The following is a 19,531-nucleotide window of genomic DNA, read 5'->3' as shown; positions in this document are numbered from 1 at the left end:
TATTCGTCTCATTCCGGACCAAACTGCTTGCAGTTTACGAAAAGGGGCGAGTGGAGACGAATATATCTGCATCATTCGTGACCTCTCGTGTCTTTTCGGTACAAGTTTCTTGAAGTTGACGGAAAGGAGCGAGTGTCAAAGAATACATTTGCATCCTTCGCACCCACTCGTGTCATTCTGGGACAACTTCGGAAAAGGGCGAGTGGTTCTTTCGTAAGCGTAACTCGGCATGGAGACACGAAGTCGTGGTTTCATGTCAAACATAGAAACATAATTGGCAGGCAGTTTCCCTGTTCTTCCGATCAGCTTTCATACGGCATGTGCATGTGGCCACTACCTTCCTGTACTGACTGCAGTTGACGTGCTGTTTCCTTTTTTAATGTCTTCTTTCACATACTGCTTTCCGTGGATCTGATTACAACATCATGGTTTTTTAATGCTACAGGAATTGCGACATAAAGATAATGATAAATTCAGTTTAAAATGTTTCAACAATCCGGACATTGACATCTGTCGGTCTTAGAATAAATTTAAAAGATGACTTGTTTGTTTTAAGTCGTATATTTTGACGTATGTTCCATCAAACGTGACAGACTAAGGACACGATCTATACCATCTTTAAAGTGACTATTCTATCCTCTCATAAATGTACCACGATAAACCAAAGACCGTAGAAGGCTAACCATGACAGAATATCCATATTTTGAAAATAGAATTTCAGACTTTCAATAACAATACTAAGTGCAGATAAGTGCTTTGTTTCCAAAGTGTAGCACTGACTCTTGAGTTTCGGGGTCTGGACATTGTCCTCTGTGGAGATACAACATGTACAGACGTATGTTCCACTTGATCACATGACCCCACGGATGCGTCATTGGTGTGTTTGGATGACATAGAAGCGATATATGCCAGTGCTTGCTCGATCTGACAATATGTGCATGAAGCGGCAGAACCAGGTAGAACTTTATCCGTTGCTGGCAGAGATCTGGATTAGTCCGTGTTCGTATTGGACTGATTTCACCGAATGAATTTGAATACAAAGATGTCTGTAGCTCAATATGATTTATATTCCGAAAAAGCTGTTCATAAAACCGTATTGTCATCCCTAATATTTTGCTGAATTGGAATATATTCGTCCTAATGATCATACACTTGGACTTGCCATTACCTACTTGTCCATTGTCCCGTATCTGGCACCAAACCAATGATGTTCTGCAGATATCGCGCCTTTCTTTAATGCTTCTTGAATTTGCACATGTCAAATGAAACAGCAACATAAAGGTCCGACAAGACGAACCAGGGACTCTGACACATAATACACGAACCACACCATCAATGCCTGTTGTGCATTGTGAACAGATACCATATAAGCCAGTACTATACAGATACAGAGAGAACACCTTGGTGCCGTGTCGCCATTGATTTCACAAGCGTCATGTTGACAGAAGTAATATCAATCAGTCATAACCTTACTGGACGACAGTGAGGGTTTCTTGGTGTTGCGATGTCGTGTCGTGGTGTCCACAATTATGACCTAGCTGTGTGACATAAACGTCATGTGAACAGATCCAACGTCAGGTAAACCTTGCAGTGCGACACTGAGGGAGTCTTTGCGTCTTGATGTCCATAAGCGTCATGTGAACAGATCCAACGATGGAGATGTCGTGGCGTTTTGGTGTCGACAAGCTTCATGTGATGTTCCGTTCCATTTCTCCAATGTTATCCCAAGGCCATGGAGCTGACACCTAACGTTATTGATCACTTTTAGAAAATGAATCAATTGTCCGCCTTCAGGGTCAATGCTTGCTGAACATATAGTCTCTCAACCCATACTTGACAAAGTCTTTGCAGACTTGGTCTGCCTGTCTAGACTTGTACATCATCGCCTTCACGATAGAATGCTCCGTCATGGCCGTAGGAACCATAGAGAGAAAGTTTGGTAACGTCATTATGCCTTTTATTCTAATGTTGACGTCTAAACCTAAAACATAAATAGAGAGAGATGTTAGGACAATTAACAATTAAAAACAAAAGAAACAAAAAACAAGTCCCAAAAATGTTCGCTGGACATTCTTGCTGTCCCAAACAATGTGTCGTGATTTTTTGTGCATCTCCCTTCAGAGAATATGTGTCTGTCTTGCATCTGTGGTCGAAACAATATTCTGTCTTTTTCAAAAGTGCCAGGGGGCAAAAGAGTAAATACCCATGTTTGATGGTGGCTAAACATGAAACAAACATACAACAGTTATTGGATGGTGATGTAATGAGCAGAGTGAAGGTATTGTCAGGATCAGTTTGAGTTGGTTCACAAATACCAGACATTCAGCCAAGACCGTTTTGACAACGTTCGTAATTGTTTGGTCAACTCCAATTTTCATGAGTATTCCTTTTGCCAGATAGTATAGTTGGAACATTGTGAGTGTGACGTTGAGACACAGGCACATCCATATAATTATAACACCCAAAGTGTTTATGCGTTCGTCATAGTTTATCATGTTTCACATAAACATCTTGTACTATAATCGAGACTGACTACATGTAATTGCTACCTTCTCAGTCGGAGCATCTCCACTGCACCAACATGTAAAATATCACACTCCTGGTCAAACAGAACTGAACAGGTTTTTCAAATTGTATCAATGACCACCTCCGTGGTTAGTGGATACAGCATCTTTCAGGAGAGCCGAAGGTCGGTGGTTAGATCCCCGTCCACGTCTTACCAAAATGTTTTTAAGTATGATAATTGTTGTTACCCTGCCTGGCGCACGACAGCAATGGGATAAAAACACTTTGATCTACTTGGTCTGAACCAACAACATTTTCTGCGATAAAGAAGAACGCAAATTGAAATAAAACAATTCAATTTTGAGGTCGTTAAACCTTTCCATTCATCTTAATCTTCACAACAAATTTCCTTATCTTTAAGATTGTGGAGCACTTTTCTGAAACTGCATTTGAAGTATTGCTTTTTATATCAGATTTGACAATATTGCGAATATGACACAGCCTCTGTATTGGAAATGGCGCCGCACGGAGTGCTCGATTTAATGGGGTTTTTTAATGAGGAAACCGTCGCGTATTGGAGATGAAGATATATTACAATACTGTTTCCAATATTTTACATATTAGATAACAAAACCATGCTATATTCTATTTCGTTGCCATAGATACAACCAACACAGGGGAACATTCGTGAGGAGAAAAAGCAATACACCACGATTAACGATTTGATGTCTTCCCATTTCATGTATGTTTAAGAGACTTGGGGATGATTTACGATGCTACATAGATGCTGTTGGTGAATGTGTGGCCTTTGATGTACACTGTATACGACTGTCTGACAAGTATTACATCAACGATATAGCGTCATTAAATCTATATCTAAAGGTTGACTGATACAATCATTTCAGGTTTTCTCCAATAAAATATTTTATTCCTGTGGAAAACCAATCTAAGATTTGGCTATTTTGAAAGTTTGATTAAAATATTCATACATATACACATTAAACTAAGCTGCCATGCAAAAGAAAGTATGTACCCTGTTTGATGATGGCCAGAATGATACAAACAAGAAATGGTTATTCATGGGGATGTACTTGTATTTGATGAGATTCATGTTTTAGACCTCAAGTTTTCCATATTTCGGCGACTATTCGTTGCCTAGCAACGATTTGATAACAGTTGTTGGTCAGTCCAACTGTAAAGTTTATACTTTTCCTGAGAATTTATTATTAATGATTGAAGTTGTTACCTGTATGGAAAATGTAGCACCTTGCAGCATCTCCCTCGGCGACGACGAAAGTGTCGGAGTCTTCGAAATACGCCACTGTCTTCAAACGCAGAGACAACTTGATCTCAAAGAGTCGTGGCCGGAATTTCATTAGTTTCAAAGCGAACGAGTCACTTAAAGAAATTTTCAGAGGTACTCTTGCAGGTGTTGCAACACGATATGTTAAACACAGCCTTCGTGGGCAAGTGGGTACAGCGTCTGCCATGAGAGCTGAAGGTTTGTGGTTCGATCCCCTGGTCCCATCATAACAAAAGACGTTAAAAGATGGTTCTTGCTGTCATACCGCCTGACGCTCGGGACTAAGGGGATATAACAAGGGCTGGTAGAATGTGTCTGAAGGATATCCATGTTAAACTACGGTGTGGTATCTCAGTGGGCTAGTACTACATAACCGGTAAAAGTCCGGACTAGCACAAGCAGCTTCACATGCATACACATCGCTATTTAAGTGCCATAATCTTGAACGGGAAAATAAACCCCACCTCTCGCTACATAAATCATGATGGTAAACATGTACATTGTTCATTTAAAAGATTTTGATGATTACGTATTGAATTCATTTTCCTAGACCTGGGTTTCTGGCACCCTATTTGCCTGTTGGGATTAAGTGGTCAGTGACCTGGCTGATTGGTCATCATCGCAAAGTTGCATCCCTTGGGCACGCCTAAAATATATAACAGTTGTTTCCAATCCCGGTTCGCCCCGATTATGTTTCAAGATCTGTCAGCACTGCTCATGTGTTTCACTGAAACGGTAAACGTGTACGACCTGAATCACTTAGGACATTCCTACCACATCCAGCTGACACGCCGTGAAGTTACGGGAATACGGTTCAAATCGGCATCCAGAGGGTTAACGCCGATTTGAACCGTATTTCCGTTATAACTAGAACACTATTCAAAACGTCCTTGTACCCAACTCACTCTGTCACCCTTAACTGTCACCCCATGGCATAAGTGTAATATAATTTAAAACGTAGTTGAATCCAACCACTCACTAACTGATTTGAAATGGAACAGAAGAAAGATTTATTCTGCGTTGTTTTCATTATCCGAACCCGTAACACATTACTGAATACATGTTAAAGTATCAGACACCGGTATCTTTACGAACCCTGAATACTACTTCACTGTATTAACGTCTTGGAAGAAAGACAAGCAACACCAGACTTTTTCAAGCAAATGTCTGAAAACGTCTGAAGTACGTGGCCCATCTGTCTGTTGCATGCAATGCCGTTATATTCAAAGGACACATTTATATCCGTGGGCCAGGAAGGAAGCAGAGTGAAGAGTAATAATTCTCACACGTCCATTATCTGCGGGCTATTTACGTCTGTTCTATTAACGCAGCTCAGTCGTATATGTCACTGCGACATTAGATGCAATGTGGAATTTTACGTCTTTCCGTAAAGTAGGCTGCCAAATGTCATGACAGATCTATGGCAACTCATACTAATTCGTATATTTCGCAAAACTTCAAAGTCCTGGAGTTGCACTGTGGAATATATGGTCTTGCCGTAAAGTGGACATCCAAATGTCTTAAAAGATCTATGGCAGCTCTGATTAGTTCGTATACTTCGCCACAGAGTTGTATTCTGGGATGTGCGGTCTTGACGTAAAGTGGAACGAAATGTGAACAAGATCTATGGCACTTCTGCCTAATTCTCCGAAGAGCGGACACTCCACCGTCTTCTTCACGTTCAAAGGAATCATTCACCACTTCACGGAGTCTGATTAAAACATACAATACAAAAATCGATGAGTCGGTATCACTTTAAACGGAGCACAAACTATGAAAAATACAATGACCCTTTCAAAGGGCAACTCTCAACTCGCCTTTCGAAAGCCAGCTTCAAAGAGTTAATTGATCTAACTGCATCTTCATCCATCCCCAAAATGTTTGCTATCATGATAATAAAACATGCTTTAATCACATCTGGAGGCCATGTTGTTTAAGATGGGGTTATAATTGTGAACTTTGTGTAGTCATGTCCTCTACTACCGGATATTGAAAAGATAAATGGGATTTTTTTGTGAAACACATTCTCAACTCGTTGAAGGCGAGGAGGCTGGACGATGAAGGAAATTACAAACTTTCATTCAAGAGTCATAATTCCTGGTTCTCGTCACGCAAAATTTCATACCGTTATTTCGAGATGAAGGATGGGTTCTGACCTCCACATTTCTCAATTACCTGGGTACATAAGACCATGTACGTTTAATTCAAATGCCACGGAAAAACCCTTCTAAGCTTTCAACGCCAAGGTTACACAATCAAAGACCTGGTTAAGTCACTCCAGAAATATTTTGGAAGACATTCAGAGGAAGTTTCTGAATATGACACGTTGCTTGTCAACATGATGGGCGATGCTATCCTACAGTATAACCTTCACATGGATTTTTCACACCTCCTCACACACTGGCACTTAAATGTTTGCTGTGCTACCGGTAGAGCAAGGCACAGAACACCTGGTGCCATGGCTGATTTTCGGCAATCAATTGGCATATATTTCAATCTTTTTTTGTATTTTACATCCAATGGATTATGCTACTGCAAATATTCCTCATACTAAAGAAGTTGACATCCATATATTTCTCTTCCTTATGTGTATCACTTCTAAATGCCTTTCAAAGACCTGGCAATTCGGAAGAGAATATATGGATGTCAACTTCTTTATTTATAAGAAACACAGCTTGTCAGGTCAAAGTGCAAGTTATGGACTCGTCTCTCCGGCATGGGGACATTGTGCTGCACCGTCGGCCACCGCAGTATACGTATGATCTACGAACTCGTCGCTAAGTCCCATCGTACGCACCGCCTGTCCATTAGCTCCAAACGATGACGAGTTTCCAGCCAGGGATGTATTCTTTTTCTTTTGTATGGTTGCGGGTAAACTGCAAGAAGAGAATGTAACGGTTAATTAAGGGTCGTTACGATGATTTAAACAATAAACATATTTTCAAAACGTCCAGATAATCGAATTGATCAATATTTGTTTTCCAAAATCATTTTGTTTTTTAGAATATAAATATTTTGTGTGTGATACGTGTATATATTAATTTAGTTTATAATAAGTTTAATCGATGTTTGTTTACCAAGTTCTGGGAGTTTAAAGGTTTCTTGGATTTACGTAGTGTGCGCACAGTTTGTTATGTATATAACTCTATAAACACATAAAACAATATTGAAAACAATTCTTGTAAATAAATACGTCAACAACAATAATTTCACAGATTTTTTATTAAATCACCAACCCACAAAGAAACTGCAGACAAAAATACGAAATCATCAGTCAGTTTGTGGGCGAATGGCCTAATTTCTTTTGATTTATTGAAACATAAACGCAAAACCTTTTGCAATTTATATATTCGAGTAATCCGTAATCGAGTAATATCGAGTAATCCGAAGCTCGAGACAAACGGAGGCCGATATTAGACCATAGTTCCCATACCGATTCTGCAGACCACGGAACTAATCGTCTAAATGGTATATCAAGTTAAACGACTTCGAGTTAACCAGGTATCACTACACCATCAAAGAAGTACGTCCCCAACACAGCAATTTGAAGCATTTGTTGACGGTTTGGCAAAACATGCCACCATACTCGTTTCAACTGTGACATATTTCCTAACGCAATGACCTCAAATAATGCACTATTATATCCCTTCAGGGAAGGATTCGGAGACACAGCACCCTCCACAACACAGAACCTCCATCAACGTTCAATTGCCACAATGCTGAGTCTTACCCAAGGGAGTGCAAATCAAGGCTCCTGCCTAAATCCTATCAAAGTCACTGCAGAATGTTGAGACTCCGTGTAATTTAGTTGACATCGAGGCTTAATTGAATATTTTGACCCAGGTGAGGTCTTGTCTTTTTTGCATGCAAGGAGGAGAGGCTTGTCCCTGATAATTTGCTGTTATCACGATATCCTGTTGTTTGGGGCATAAAATGCTGTTATCAACATGTAATGGGGCATCATCTTGGTGTTCCCATTATGAGGGAGTCAAGTAGGTGTCAGGTCATCTTGTTTTGTCTTGAGGTACATAGGCATTTCTTCTCAGGCTTCTTAAAGATGAGTGAGTGAGTGACTTCTCGAGCGTTGAATCCACACCATTGTCTTTGAAGGGGTAGCAATCGTTCGGTAACAATTTGGTAATTCGGACGAATTGAATGAACGCGACGGATAAAGGGAGTTTCAATGTGAATATAAATACTACTCAAAAGTGATTGAGTGAGTTAGGTTTATCACTGCCGCACTGAACAGTATTCCAGTAGATCACGGCTTGTCAACTTTATGTGGCAGGAAAGCCTGCAGTCATCCAGGCCTCACACGTTTTCCAACGAGCACGGGTACGGTGCTGAAAAAAACCCTAGAAGTATAATGGGGGCGAACCGGGATTCGAATCTGGATAGGTTCCTGGCGTGCCCAAGGGACGCAACTCTGCACTGCGAAAAGGTTTATTTCGTATAACTATCATGCCATGACAGATTTACTATTATATAGTAATAGAAATGAATTGGGTGTCCTTTAACTTCTTTATGAAATATATTTACTGGTTATCAACACAGTGAAACCTCGATAATCCGGACTCAGTGAGTACGGAACTACGTATTACGGACACTTGATTTTAGGAACACCTTCACTAATGCCACAGAAAACTGATTGCTTTATCCGGACATTTGATAATCCATACGATTTCACTGAGACCCGAACCCTGTGGATTAACGAGATTTTAGTTTGACTGTAATCCACACTGTTATAATACCCCAGGGGCAGACAACTGCATGTATTAATATTATGAAGAATAGTGAGTGAGAGAGTTTGATTATACCCCACTTTTAGCAATATTCCAGCAATGTCACGGCGGGGTACACCAGAAATGGACTTCACGCATTGTACCCATGTCGGGAATCGAACCCGGTCTTCGGTGTGACGAGCAAACGCTTTAACCACTGGGCTATCTTTCAACAATATCAGTAAATATGCGGCGAGTTTTTGACTGTCTAGTTGACAACACTGTTATGCGGCATCAGGCAACGCACCCACCCACCCACACACACACACACACACACACACACACACACCGGATCTTGTCAAGACGAAAAGAAGAGCCTTGGGTAGGTTATATATTGCCACATGCGAGGTGGAATTCTAACGTGCCAAAAAGGAGACAAAGGTCAGTCTAGTTATTGGGTCGCTACTTCATGTATGAAACTCGGAACTAATGAAAGATTTCAGTAGAGAAGAAACACCGGGGAAAGTCTTTACCTCATACGTCCAGATTTTGATTGATCAAATCTAAAATAGTATAAACAAGGCCAAGGTCGTTACCGTGTCGGGCTTCCGCGTTTGTTTGTTTCGTGGATCGGGGGATTTCGTATTCCGCAGTTCCTCTCAACGCCTATTGTTTTCGACGCTCAAAGAGCGGATATGGGCCTAAAAATCCGAAAATCGACAACCATTGGACACATCCATTAATATTGTTGAGGGATTATCTAATCCAGGTTTATACGTAGTGGCGGCAAACTGGACTCTACTTTATGATTCTTATTGAACAATTTCCATTTTTAAGCTGTTTGTTCGTTTCGTGGATTGGTGGATTTCGTAAAGAACGGATGTTGGCCTCAAAATCCGAGAACCGACAATCACTGGACACGTCCATTAATATTGCTGAGGGATTATCTAATCCAGGTTTATACGGAGTGGCTGCAAGCTGGACTCTACTTTATGACTTTTATTTAACAATTTCCAATTATAATTTGTTTGGAATTGTTTTGTTTTGATTTTCCTGCTTAAGGTAGTTTGAAACAATATTTACATGTTATAATATTAACATGGAGACATCTTCAGTCTAGACAGCACCTTGTTAATCTCTTCATTACTGCCTGGCTAGTTAATATGATACAAGAATATTCAGGCGATAATATTCTGCGTTTTCAATGTAAAGCTCAGTTATCTGTAGATTTAATCGGGGTAACTTAAATCATGGAACCGAACGCGCAGCGTTGTAGAACTGTGGATTAGGTAGCTCATAACAAGGGCTGGTAGAATGTGTTTGAGGATATCCATGTTAAACTACGGTGTGATATCTCAGTGGGCTAGTACTACAGAACCGGCAAAAGTCCGGACTAGCATAAGCAGCTTCACACACATGCACACACATAGCTTCATACGGTTCAAATCGGCATCCAGAGGGTTAACGCCGATTTGAACCGTATTCCCGTTATAACTAGAATACTATTCAAAACGTCCTTGTACCCAAACTCACTCCGTCACCCTTCAGCTGCCACGCCATGGCATAAGTGTAATATAATTTAAAACGTAGTTGAATCCATCCACTCTCACTAACTGATTTGAAATGGAACAGAAGAAAGATTTGTTCTGCGTTGTTTTCATTATCCGAACCCGTAACACATTACTGAATACAAGTTAAAGTATCAGACACCGGTAACTTTACGAGCCCCTGAATGCTACTTCACTGTATTAACGTCTTGGAAGAAAGACAAGCAACACCAGACTTTTTCAAGCAAATGTCTGAAAACGTCTGAAGTACGTGGCCCATCTGTCTGTTGCATGCAATGCCTTTATATTCTAAGGACACATTTATATCCGTTGGCCAGGAAGGAAGCAGAGAGAAGTGTAATAATTCTCACACGTCCATTATCCGCGAGCTAGTTACGTCTGTTCTATTAACGCAGCTCAGTCGTATATGTCACCGCGACATTAATGCGCCGTAGATGCATTGTGGGATTTTACGTCTTTCCGTAAAGTAGGCTGCCAAATCAATGTCGTGAAAGATCTATGGCAGCTCATCCTAATTCGTATATTTCGACACGACTTCAAAGTCCCAGAGTTGCATTGTGGGATATATGGTCTTGGCGTGAAGTGGAACGAAATGTGAACAAGATCTATGGCACTCCTGCCTAATTCTCCGAAGAGCGGACACTCCACCGTCTTTATTCCCGTTCAAAGGAATCATTCACCACTTCACGGAGTCTGATTAAAATATACACTACAAAAATCGATGAGTCGGTATCATTTTAAACCGAGCACCAACTATGCAAAATTAAATGACCCTTTCAAAGGACAACTCTCAACTCGCCTTTCAAAGGCCAGCTTCAAAGAGTTAATTAATCTAACTGCATCTTCATCAACCCACAAAATGTTTGTTATCATGATAGTGAAACATGCTTCAATCCCATCTGGAGGCCATATTGTATGCATTGGAGGATGCCTGGTTTCAGGGAAACCTCTCGTACTACTTTATTCTAAAACTAAAACCAAACACTAGGTGAAGATGGGGAGAACATTTTGAACTTTGTGCAGTGATGTTCTCTTCTCCCGGATATTGAAACGATAAATCTAATCGTGTTTTTGTGAAACACATTCTCAACTCGTTGAAGGCAAGGAGGAGGCTGGACGACGAAGGAAATTACAACTTCGCACATTCCATACCGTTATTTCGAGACGAAGGATGGGATCTGACGTCCACCTTTCTCAATTAGTATGTACATTTGATTCAAATGTCACGGAAAGACCCCACTAAGCTTTGAACGCCAAGGTTACACCATCAAAGACCTGACTGGTTAAGTCACTCCAGAAATATTTGGGAAGACATTCAGAGGAACTTTCTGAATATGACACGTTGCTTGTCAACATAACCTTCACATGGAGTTTTAACATTTCCTTACTCACTGGCACTCTAATGTAAATTGCTGTGCTACCGGTAGAGCAAGGCATGGAACAGCTGGTGCCACGGCTGATTTTCGGCAATCAATTGACATAATGTTCACACCCTTTTTGCCTTTTTCATCCCATGGAATATGCTACGACGATTATTATTTTGTGTTGACATCTAGCATTCTTCTAGTAGTTAAGCGTTTGATATACACAAATGTGTTCTATTCCTAATGTCAGTTTATAACAAACTCTATTGTTACCGTCGCGATACGGCTGAAATATTGCAAACCCCAGACTTTCACGGGGTAGAAGCATTGGCTGCTGAAGACAAATTCTAACCCGGATCATCACAGAACATCGATTACGATAATTATGCCGATGATAATAACGATAATGATGATGGTGACTGTAGTGATGGTCATCAAAGGTACGATAAAAGTGATGATAATTATACCGATAATGATAATGACATGTAGATAATGCAGATGTAACTATATACTCACCGATCTATCTAACACACACCGTAATGTTTTCTATAAAGGCGATTCGCATTTTTTTTAACTATTAGGGTCATATAATGAGACTTGGAACTGCCAAAGAGAATCCTGTTAATCCATCACATTCGCTTGTATCTGTCCCGTAGGCTGTCAGGTCAAAGTACAAGTTATGGACTCGTCTCTCCGGCATGGGAATATTGTGCTGCTCCGGTCGTTCCAGTGGCGGCCATCGCAGCGTACGCCTTACACGTATTCTGTACTAACACGTCGCTAAGTCCCATCGTACGCACCGCCTGGCCATTAGATCCATCACAAACGATGACGAGTTTCCGGCCAGGGATGTATTCTATTTCCTTTGTATGGTCGCGGGTAAACTGCAAAAAGAGAATGTTACCGTAAATTAAGGGTCGTTACGATCATTTGAACAATAACAATATTTTCCAAAAAAATACCCTTCCAAAATGGAGCAATATTTGTTTTTTATATGAATTTAGTTTATAATAAGTTTGAGCGATATTTATTTACTAAGTTATGGGAGGTTAAGGTTTTCGAATCATTTTATTTACCGTTATTTTTCACGGCTACTTTGCCTTTTACGTCCAGTGGAATCTGTTTCGGCAGATAATCGGTACTTGTTCTCTGGCGTTGACGTTTTATATAAACATTGAACTGAACTTCGTTAACACTGAAGTTTGAAGGACAATTAATATTCGACTTCAATATATTGTTGCGTGTTTTTTAAGTATTAACATAAAGGCCGGTATATTTATATATTCGAGTAGTCCGTAATCGAATAATATCGAGTAATCCATAGCTCGAGACAAGCGGAGACCGACATTAGACCATAGTCTCGATCTTGTGGATTCTGCAGGTTGCGGAACTAATCGTCGGGATATCGAGTTAGACGACTTCGAGTAACCAGGTATCACTACACCGTCAAGGAAGTACGTCCCCAACACAGCGACTTGATAGCATTTGTTGACGGTTTGGCAAAACATGCCGCCATACTCGTTTCAACTGTGACATCTTTCCTAATGCAATGACCTCAAATAACGCACTATAATATCCCTTCAGTGAAAGATTCGGAAACACATCAACCCTCCACAACACATAACCTCCATCAACGTTCAATTGCCACAATGCTGAGTCTTACCCAAGGGATGGCAAATCAAGGTTCCTGCCTAAATCCTATCAAAGTCACTGCAGAATGTTGAGACTCCGTGTTATTTAGTTGACATCGAGGCTTAATTGAATATTTTGACCCAGGTGATGGCTTGTCTTGTTTGCGTGCAAGGAGGAGGGGCTTATCCCTGATAATTTGTTGTTGTCACGATATCCTGTTGTTTGGGGCATAAAATGCTGTTATCAACATGTAATGGGGCAGTACTGACATGCATCATCTTGGTGTTCCCATTATGAGTTAGTCAAGCGTGAGTCAGGTCATCTTGTTTTGTCTTGGGGTACATAGGCATTTCTTCTCGGGCTTCTTGAAGATGAGTGAGTGAGTGACTTCTCGAACGTTGAATCCACACCATTGTCTTTGAAGGGGTAGCAATCGTTCGGTAATAATTTGGTAATTCGGACGAATTGAATGAACACGACGGATAAAGGGAGTTTCAATGTGAATATAAATACTACTCAAAAGTGATTGAGTGAGTTAGGTTTATCGCCGCCGCACTGAACAGTATTCCAGTAGATCACGGCGTGTCAACTTTATGTGTGAGGAAAGCCTGCAGTCATCCAGGCCTCAGACGTGCAAAACCCTAGAAGTATAATGGGGGCGAACCAGGATTCGAACCCGGATAGGTTCCTGGCGTGCCCAAGGGACGCAACTCTGCACTGTGAAAAGGTTTATTTCGTATGCCATGAAAGATTTACTATTATATAGTAATAGAAATGAATTGGGTGTCCTTTAGTTTCTGTATGAAATATATTTACTGGTGAAAACTCGATAATTCGGACTCAGTGAGTACGGAACTACGTATTACGGACACTTGCTTTTAGGAACACCTTCATTAATACCAAAGAAAACTGATTGCTTTATCCATACGATTTCACTGAGACCCGAACCCTGCGGATTAACGAGATTTTAGTTTGACTGTAATCCACACTGTTATAATACCCCAGGGGCTGACAACTGCATGTATTAATATTATGAAGAATAGTGAGTGAGTGAGTTTGATTTTACGCGGCTTTTAGCAATATTCCAGCAATGTCACGGCGGGGTACACCAGAAATGGACTTCACGCATTGAACCCATGTCGGGAATCGAACCGGCTTTAACCACTGGGCTGTCCTTCAACAATATCAGTAAATATGCGGCGAGTTTTCTGACTGTCTAGTCGACAACACTGTTATGCGGCATCAGGCAACGCAACCCCCCGCCCCCCCCCACCCCCCCCCCCCCCCCCCCCCCCCAACACACACATATATTCTTTTATAGGGTAGGGTGTACTTACTATTTTCGGGGACAACTGGTGTCATCATGGTGTTTTCACCGATCCATTCATATAACTTTCACCACTATGTTGCCATTTACGCCCAATGAAATCTGTGTCGGCGGTTAAGTGAGGTTAATACTATCAGGCGTTGACGTGTTACACATATTTGATGTACTAGATGACATATAAATTGTCTACCGTCCACGTATATACAATCAATCATACAAGTAATGCAGTAAGGTCCACGGAGGAGAGTGATCATGATGCTATTAAAGATAATTAAACTGGGAGGCTGCTCTCCGTGGAGACGTAACACTGTCGCGGCCATGGGTATCAATCCCATCTGTTTTATCATTAAATTGCTGGGGAGACTTTTGATAATGGAAGGTTGTTTCTCGGCATGCTAAATACACCTCAGTTTGTGAGTGGGGTTGTTCAGATATCCGCAGAACTATTTGGTCGATGTTTTATCCAAGCCAATAAACGCCATAAGCAAAATCATCACTGGACACATTCAAAATCTCATCAATGTATCGATCAAATATATAAACAAAGAAATGAATAATATATGATATACGAGATAGGGAACCATTTCTGACATTCAGATGACCTGAAAAAAATAAATTTAGGATAACGGTTAAGAATTTCTGCACAGTCTGCAATATCAATAGGCTGATGCCATTTTGACTATAACAACCCGCTGATGAATACAATGACTGTCAACGCTCAACAGTACCTGGACGATAGGGCGTTTAGTTATCAGACGAGGGACTCATTGTTGTGACTGTATGCCATTCATGCTGGTGCCTAAACAGTAAATGAATAATTCAAGACCATGCATTATTATCTCCCGTATACTTCCCATCTGTTGGACACGATACAGATCTTGATGACGTCCTGTCATTATGTCTTGCATAGTGAAGCGAGGATTTCATTGAGGCGAGTTCTTTAGGTATACCACTATATAGAGTTTTTCAGTGATACCTCGAGTCATCCTATGTAGGAGTAAAAACCACAGCTATGAGGGGCCTAGACGTTTACCACTTTGGTGAAACCCACAAGCAAGGTTATGGTGCTGACAAACCAAGAGTCATAATCAGGGCGAATCTGGTATTCAAACCTAAGGGACACAACTCTACACGTTGAATTGCGTCGCCTTGAGCGATCAGCCATCATTGTCCATACTCATAATTTTTTTATATTTTAATTTGAAAATGTCGAATAATGGGATGCATAGAGAAGCGCCCTGAATCCCACATGCATGGAGATGGTGCTGACAAACCATTAGTCATAATAAGGGAGAATTTGGGATTCGAACCCAACATCAGTGGATCATGTTTGGGCTAGGAGATGTTACTCTGCAGGGTGATACAACTTATATTTACTATACAAGACACAATGACAAATACAATCTATCTCGTATTACACCTTATGTAATGAATGTATTAAGTACAACGCGAAGATTGGGGTTATCATTCTTCAATATCCTTAAAATAATCATAAATGTATCACATTTTACATACCCTCGTCAAAAGGACTACAGAGCCCGATACAACACCTCTCTGTATGGAAGGGGGGCGGTCGGGTAGCCTAGTGGTTAAAGCGTTCGCTCGTCACGCCGAAGATCCGTGTTCGATTCCCGACATGGGTCCAATGTGTGAAGCACATTTCTGCTGTCCCCCACCGTGATATTGCTGGAATATTGCCTAAAGGGGCGTAAAACCATACTCACTCACTCACTGTATGGAAGGTCTTTGCGTAGGAGGTTGCGTCAGGTGAGTGAACCTGTGCGAACCTCGACCGCCCATTGAATCGTTTGAGGTGTCGTCAGATTTTCACATAGAGAGTAAACAGATCGTATTTTTATGAGACTGCCACAAACAGTAACCATTATTCCAAATTAGAAACAAATGATCTGTATCACAACATTTTAATATTCCTACCAAGGCATTCGGGATAAAAACAGCCGGAAAAGAAAGTACACACTTGAAAATTGGATTTGACCAAAAAATATTACAAACGTTATTAAGGGGTTACTGCGCTGAAGAAAAGAGTCTCCGAAATCCTGCAAACTAAAACTCCAACACAACTAGGATACCCGTATGAAATACATCACCATCAAATAACCATGTCTGTGTATGTTATATATTTAGCTACCATTAAACATGGGTGTATACTTTCTTTTTGCCTCGGCAGTTTATAGCGTCGGGTTCAGCTAAACATTTGAAAAAATGTTAAATAAAGAAAACGAAACCAATTCCATTCCTACCGAGTGATAACCAACGTTTTGTCCACATTAATATAAGTAACCACTGAGCTACTCCAGCGCCATTTAAATCCGCAAGTATCAAGATCTTGCTAAACTACATTTCATGTTTATCGTATTCCTATTGAACGCTTTTAGTGGTGAAAATAACTGACAAAATATTTACTTAGCTAACATTCGATCTGTCTCCTTTGACTCGGGGGATTGGGCAATTTCGCCTTTCTCATACTAACATATGATGAATTTATGTGTCAGCAGCCAAATTGCTCATTTGTCACCGCCGTAGAATTATATGAAATGTTATCACTATTTTTCATTTTTTTGAATTGCAAAAGTATTGATTCGTTCTTTTAATTACACGTTAAATTTCCAGAAGCTGTGGCGTCGTGAAGAGCGCCATATTTCTTCTACAGATAGTTTACTTCATACCTGAAGCTGCAACAGGAAGACATGGTGGCATTTCCCCTCGCTCTGACCGCACTGTCTCCTATTGATTTGAAAAATTGCGGTTTTGTTGAAGTGCGTGTAATTGCTGTACTCGAGAAAGATTGGGAGGTAAAGGATCAACCTTGCATGTCAAATTGACATCAGGACCTAGATGCAATAACCGTGAACGATGGGGTCCCTTTCGACAGGTCTTTCTTGAAGAAACATCTTGAAATTGATTTCTGTTGCTTTCCCCAAAGAATACTTCTTCAAGTCAAAACTAGGAAGATTATAGGTATTTATTTTTCCACTCAGGATATTGAACTCATAGCTCGCTGTTGGAGACAGTGCACGCTCTGTTATGTGACGTCACGTCTCCGACATCGAGTGCCATCTGAGATATCGGTACAGGATAGTGAAGGAGTAAATATGTGTATCTTTGATTGTGACGTCAACAAGAATGTTTTTGAAGTGTGCATGTTTCAACAATTTGACATGTACGTCATGACTGACAGATCGAGGCGGTGAAGATAACATGAGTTAAAGGGCTGCTTGGTTCGCTGAAAATCAGTGATGACACCAGGTGTTCGCGAAAAGGGTAAGCATGGTTGTCCTATCGGTAACATCCTGTCTCCTGTCATACGACGGCAGTCTGTCAACAAACCAGACAATCAAGTGATGGTCAAGGAAATCGACTGACACGAGAACACATTTACTGATTTGTTGAAACGAAAAGCAGATCAAAGCAAAAAAAGGAAAAAGATCGTTGTATCATTTTTGTCCAGTGAGAATTGACATTTTTGGAAAATAATAATTGTTTGGGAAAGATTATAATTAAACGTTACGCATTTGTTGTGAGAATGTAGTCCTACAACACAGGAAGTTAGGGTACCGCCAAATCACTATTCCAGCTATATACTCTAATTGATCTGGACCGGACATATCAGTGATTGATATTATGAGCAACGATTCACACCGTCGGGGTACGCTGACAATGAGCCCGGCCACCCGATTCTCAAAGCCGTCTCGTACCACACGCAAGGATTGCTTGTGATCAGTTCTAACCTTGAATTCGGATAAGTCAAGGATACAAATTATTGCTTCAGGTGAAACATTTATCGTGTTTTTCTATCACCAAAGACATTGCGCTTTCATGGATCGCCCAGTCGCCTACCACGTCAGAGTTCAATGTTCAGAGTTGCCTTCCTGAAGCGTGCCAGGATCCGAAGACATTTTACTAAGCTCACACCCATACCTTTGATTTTAAGGAATGTTAGGCTTGTGGTTTAAAAGGCCAAATAGCTCTGAACAGAGTTGTGTCCCTTTGACGTATGTCTAAATTCCAGATTCACCAGATTATGGACCTCGATTAGTTCACACAAAACATGCGATGGCGGCTTTATTACAATGCAGTACGGTATATATGCATTATGCAATGATTTATGAACAGTTATTCTTTAACGATATCCATTAATACAAGGACGTGAAGTCACATATGTAAGCCAGATGCTACATCCTCCGTCCGGAATAACATCTGAATCTTTAAACGCGTTAAATATATGTACGGTGTTGCGGCAACTGACAGAAATGAAAAGCTTTGCACTGGCAGGCAGGTGTGTACATGTATGTTATGATCAGATCTATCCTGCAGTGGCTCCAGCCCAAGAGAGGCTGCAGTCCTTGGGGATAGGAGGGAGCATGTTGTTCTCACAATTTGAATACAAGCCAAGCACTGTAAATATAGGCGACACAACTCTTGCCATATTCACTGTTCTATTTCGATTATCTCGACTATGTTTCTAAACGCAAACCAAACTGTGCCCCTTTTCACAAAATTCAAACGTGTCTAGAGGCTTAAAAATATTTAGCATTGTATATAAAACATGTTTACTTTCCAAACTTCCGTACTCAGATAACAACTTAACAGTACTCCCCCCCCCCCCCCCCCCCCCCCCAGCACACACACACACAGACACACACACACACACACACACACACACACGCACACACGCACACACACACTCCGGATCTTGTCAAGACGAACAGCAGAGCTTTGGGAAGGTTATATATTGCCATACGCGAGGTGTAGATCTATTGTGTCAAGAAGGAGACCAAGGCCAGTATAGTTATTGGGTCGCTACTTCATGTATGAAACTCGGAACTAATGAAAGATTTCAGTAGAGAAGAGACACCGGGGAAAGTCTTTACCTCATACGTCCAGATTTTGATTGATCAAATCTAAAATAATACAAACAAGGCCAAGGTCGTTACTGTGTCGTTCTTCCGCGTTTGTTCGTTTCGTGGATCGGGGGATTTCGTATTCCGCAGTTCCTCTCAACGCCTATTGTTTTCGACGCTCAAAGAGCGGATATGGGCCTCAAAATCCGAAAATCGACCATTGGACACATCTATTAATATTGCTAAAGG

At 40.8% G+C, this 19,531-nt stretch overlaps 1 protein-coding gene and 1 pseudogene across 1 annotated transcript in view; both read right to left on the bottom strand.

The window, feature by feature from the left end:
- Window positions 1-1,523: 1,523 nt before the first annotated feature.
- Window positions 1,524-19,531, bottom strand: part of LOC139478131 (uncharacterized) — a 131,315-nt gene continuing 113,307 nt past the window's right edge. Inside the window, exon 6 of the transcript XR_011654293.1 lies at window positions 1,524-1,584. The gene's annotated coding sequence lies outside the window, so the exon portion shown is untranslated. The remainder of the gene's footprint in view (window positions 1,585-19,531) is intronic.
- LOC139478105 (uncharacterized) lies at window positions 1,797-12,997 on the bottom strand (annotated as a pseudogene).

The sequence above is a fragment of the Haliotis cracherodii genome, unplaced genomic scaffold (genome assembly GCF_022045235.1).
Source record: "Haliotis cracherodii isolate W230 unplaced genomic scaffold, xgHalCrac1.p SCAF_39, whole genome shotgun sequence".
Taxonomy (NCBI): domain Eukaryota; kingdom Metazoa; phylum Mollusca; class Gastropoda; order Lepetellida; family Haliotidae; genus Haliotis; species Haliotis cracherodii.
This window is presented reverse-complemented; position numbering and strand designations above follow the sequence as displayed.